Source organism: Podarcis muralis, chromosome 8 (assembly GCF_964188315.1).
Source record: "Podarcis muralis chromosome 8, rPodMur119.hap1.1, whole genome shotgun sequence".
In the NCBI taxonomy this organism is placed as follows: Eukaryota; Metazoa; Chordata; class Lepidosauria; order Squamata; family Lacertidae; genus Podarcis; species Podarcis muralis.
This window is the reverse complement of record NC_135662.1, coordinates 35,059,609-35,064,982: the sequence shown is the minus strand read 5'-3', so window position 1 is coordinate 35,064,982 and position 5,374 is coordinate 35,059,609.

The following is a 5,374-nucleotide window of genomic DNA, read 5'->3' as shown; positions in this document are numbered from 1 at the left end:
GGAGAGGTTTGATCTTTTTGCAGTCCATGGGACTCTTGAGTCTCCTCCAGCACCATAATTCAAAAGCATCAATTCTTCAGCGATCAGCCTTCTTTATGGTCCAGCTCTCACTTCCATACATCACTACTGGGAAAACCATAGCTTTTACTACATGGACCTTTGTCGGCAAGGTGGTATCTCTGCTTTTTAAGATGGTGTGTGTGTGTGTCTGTATGCATGCAAAGGGCTGTCTCCAATGCTAGTCCTACTCAAAGGAGACCCACTGAAATGGACATGCCTAACTTCATTTTAATTTCAATGGGCCTTCTCTGAGTCAAACTTAGTTGGATACAGCCCAGAATTTTCAGCCTGGTAAAATCAAATGCCTGATGGAACAAAAAGGTCTTTTACACCACAATGGAAGGCTAAGAGAGAAGGAGCAAGAGAGGACTCCCAAGGGAAAGAATTCCAAAGCCTAGGAGCAACAGACAAGGAGAACCTCTTTAACATCCCAGTCAAATGTCATTCAGATGTCAGAGGGACGTGATGGAGACATCCTTGTTAACGTGTACACATTACACATAAAATGTTTTAATGTTCATTGCTAGCTGTTAAACTAATTTGCTGGACCACAGATACTTTTTGTTTTTGAGGTATTTTGAATGACGGTTCAAGAAATGTATCAATGTGCTGGAGTCTTACTGAACAAAAGATCTCCATGAACCTCAAACACCCCAAGATGTAAATTATTTAAATCATTATTGCACCCCTCCTGCAATGTCTTATTGGCTATGACTAAGATCTGACTCACACATAACTCTCCTATGTAGGTTACACATTCAACAGGCCATAAGAATTAACCTCAGGCTGAGGTTCACACCATAAGAAATTTGAATGTGGTCCAGGTTACACTTGTGAATACTCATGTGAATATTGTCACATAATCCCTCCAAAACCAAAGGCTGTCTGGCAAGAGCAGGGACTACATACGACTTTAAAAGGTAGGGAGATCCAGGAGAGGGGACCAGTGATTTATGCAGTGTCATGCCACCCACAAGGCAAGAGCTAGGGAGGAGCTAAAGTCAGAGCAGTCTGAGGTGGAGGAAGTTACACAGGATGTGGTGGAGGAAGAAGGGATGGGTCAGGTGAGAGATGGGTGAATAGATTCCCCACCCTCCCCCACTCCACTGTCTCCTAGAATCAGGAAGGGCTTGAAAACGTAGTAACAGTGACAGCTTCCATGCAGGAGAAGTACCGTATTTTTCGTCCCATAGGATGCTCCGTCCCATAGGATGCACCTAGTTTTTTGGGGGGGGGAATAAAGGGGGAAAATTTCCTTTATTTCCCCCCCAAAACCAGGTCGAGGAACAGCAGGATGGCAGTGCTGCGCCTCCCCACTGTCCCCCGAGCTTGTGGGGCTGGCCGATGTCTGCCCGGCGCGCGGGGCGCTCTGGTTCAGGGCGGCCCGCGCGCCAGGCGGCAGGCTGCTATCCGCAGCGTGGGGAGCCCTACGGGATATCTGCTCGGCGCGAGAGGCGCTCTGCTTCAGGGCTCCCCAGGGCTCCCCAGGCTTGCTGATAGCTTCCTGAATAGCTTCCGACCCCTCTCGCTTTCCAAGCTTCAGCGAAAGCCTGTATTCGCCCCATAGGACGCACACAGATTTCCCCTTCATTTTTGGAGGGGGGAAAGTGCGTCCTATAGGGCGAAAAATACGGTATTAGGTTTCAGGCATGCAACCTCTCAGAGGAGGGTTTATAAGCTAGAGGAGGGGAGGGGCCCCACTGTTGCTACAACTGCACCATAGGGCCCAGACCCGTGCATAGTGGCCTAGAGGCTACTGTTGTGTGAGCATGTATCTTTGGAGCACCATAGTACTATACATGTTTCTCTTGCCAAGAAAGTGCTAACTATTAGACGTGTGTCCTCCTTATTTGGGACAGGGTGTGACAATGGATCACTGGCCTGATCCAGCAGACTCTTATTATGTTCTTATCTCAAAGTGATTTAAAATCTGATAATATATATAAAACTGTTAAAACAAGTGTCTATAAAAAGACAATTACACAAAACGATAATAATAGAAAAACAGTTTAAAACAACAGCAGCAGAGACATAAAATTAATACAAATCCAAAACAGAAACCAACTTTCGATCTCTAGAGAAGGTTGGCCAACATAAAATTATGAGCATTACAATGCAGGTTATTTTTGAGTCAATGAGATACAATGGAACTGCTCACTTCTATCCCCATGGAGGGATATGAATTTCAATATAAAAGAACACAACTTTGTTGCATGGGACCGCAATATATGTTCTGCAATGCACAAAAGAACAGGCACTCTTGGTCCTCCAGCCACGGGAGAAAGGCTATAAGACCAGATCAATCATTCAAGTGTGTAGCCTTTGCCACCCTCTCAGGCAGACACCATGTAAATGTCCTCTATATGCCTGGTGCTCTGCAGCTCTGGAAGTGCACAGCTGGTGCAGAGACTGAGCGGGAAACAGCTGCTCTCTGAGGTATGCTGCCCTTGGGAGCAAGCATGTTTCGAGTTAGAAATATGTTGCAAAGTCGCTACTGATTGAACCAGAAATAACTTCCCCACTGCAGCTGCCAGTGAGAACTTCAAGGCACTCTATATCTGGCTCAGAGAGAGGTTTCAGGAGAGTCAAACCAAATGGATAGCAGAAAGAAAAGCTTGTGCTAGGGGTGCTTAAACACTTTCAGAGGAAATGGCAAGGGGTTGCAGTCCAGGTGCTACTCTTGGAGATGTGGACGTTATTATACAATGAAATTTAAAGACTGCCTAAAAGAATATCCAGTGTGGAAGCACTCCTCTTCATTCCTGCCATTTCCAAGTCTCCCTAAACACACCTGCTATGGTCCAAGAAATCTGTTGTTCTCCAGATGCTGTTGGACTTCATCTACAGGGCCACAAGTTTCCCATCCATAACCTATAGAATGGCTTCTGAAAAGCCTTCAAGGGGATATGAAGGTCTGGCCTCAAGTGCAGAACAACCCTCCCCAACCTGATGCCCTCCAGTTGTTTGGGTCTACAACTTCTATCTGCCCTGACCATTGGCCATGGTAGTTGGGATTGATGGGAGTCATAGAATCATAGAATCATAGAGTTGGAATAGACCACAAGGGCCATCGAGTCCAACCCCCTGCCAAGCAGGAAACACCATCAGAGCACTCCTGACATATGGTTGTCAAGCCTCTGCTTAAAGACCTCCAAAGAAGGAGACTCCACCACACTCCTTGGCAGCAAATTCCACTGTCGAACAGCTCTTACTGTCAGGAAGTTCTTCCTAATGTTTAGGTGGAATCTTCTTTCTTGTAGTTTGGATCCATTGCTCCGTGTCCGCTTCTCTGGAGCAGCAGAAAACAACCTTTCTCCCTCCTCTATATGACATCCTTTTATATATTTGAACATGGCTATCATATCACCCCTTAACCTCCTCTTCTCCAGGCTAAACATGCCCAGCTCCCTTAGCCGTTCCTCATAAGGCATCGTTTCCAGGCCTTTGACCATTTTGGTTGCCCTCCTCTGGACACGTTCCAGTTTGTCAGTGTCCTTCTTGAACTGTGGTGCCCAGAACTGGACACAGTACTCCAGGTGAGGTCTGACCAGAGCAGAATACAGTGGCACTATTACTTCCCTTGATCTAGATGCTATACTCCTATTGATGCAGCCCAGAATTGCATTGGCTTTTTTAGCTGCCGTGTCACACTGTTGGCTCATGTCAAGTTTGTGGTCAACCAAGACTCCTAGATCCTTTTCACATGTACTGCTCTCAAGCCAGGTGTCACCCATCTTGTATTTGTGCCTCTCATTTTTTTTGCCCAAGAGTCATTGTGGTTGATACCCAAACACTCAGTGATCTTGAGTTAGCTTCATATTGTATTATGTATTGGTTGAGAAAATTTGGACAGGCTCCAGTACTCAGTTACATTTCTGATTCTTGTTATATTATTGTTTCTGCTTTCTGATATCTGGTTTACATTTTTGTTCTATGGATTTTGTATTGAGAGAGAGATTTTGTCATAGACCATTCGGAAAACATTTGAGTTCAAGGGTGGAATATAAATGTAAATAACAACCATTTATCTTGAGATCTTTTACAACAGAACAGATTTGTATTCTGCTTATGGGTTTTCAACCAGCATCTGGATGGCCACTGTGAGAACAGCTGGATTAAGATGGACCATTGGCTTCATCCAGCAGGCTCTTTTCATTCTCTTATTCTAGGCCTGGCCACAATTTAGACAGGATGACAAATCAGTTTTTATATATACTTATAAATCCTCTAGCACAAGGAGGAATAAAGAGCAAAGTCTTTAATATTCTCTTTTTAGTACTCCTTAAATAAGAATTTGTACAAGGATTCTTATCCATTTTGTTTGATAATGGCTCATATGAAATTTGATTTCGATTGAAAAATCAGTCTTGGCATCTCCCTAGTGACCAAGCACTTGGGATCATGATAACAGTTTCAAAGTGAGTCTTGTGCTTGATTTTGAAAGCCAATCATTTTCCTATTAGCTACATGTTATTTGATTTGAGCTAAGCATAGCTGTGGCTCTTTCTTTTAACTGTCCAAAGCAAAATGCCTAACATAATGTTAGCAAGCCATTGTGGTCAGCTTTTCATTCTAGCATGCCAAAGCAGATCAGCTTCTCATTTCAGAGTGCATTCAGGCATGTTGCTCATGTGTAAATGCTACATGCAAGCAGGGCTAAGCTTCACTCCTCTGGGTCACTATACTTGTCACTCTCCCTGAGTTGGAGGTAGGGATGGACGGATTGGTCAGATTTGGTTCTCTCAGTTTCTCATTTTTCCAATCTTAAATTCAATTCTTCACATTTCTTCAACAATTTGTGAATTCTTTTTTTTTAATCTTCATGAAAATTTGGCAGCATTTGAGTGTAATTTTCTATTAATGAACTTTTTTGTAAATTTTTGTTGGATGTACACATATTTGCAAGGCATTTCCCCCTTATAATGCATCTGTGTATGTTATTTCCACTGATATGTGCATTTTAATGCACACTTTACTCTAGTAATGCGTTTTTTGTTCACATCACTTGGGCGAAGAACTACACTTCAAAATTCAGAGAAGTGTGGATTTTGAGGTATGCCTGTGTGTTGTTTCAGAAAATGTGAATTTGGAAGGTCTGCCTTTAAATGTGAACTGAGTTGAATTTCTCCACCAATCCTCAGTTGGAAGACAAAGTCAGAAGCACTGGGAGCAGCTATTTCCCACCTGTACAATTTCCCCTGAGAGTGATTGGATGTCAAGTCCCATTGCTCCCAGCAGGAATTGCTCTACATGCATTCAGAGTATGCAGTGGTACAGAGACCTACATGGTGGCTGCTCAGGCTGTGGGTGACTG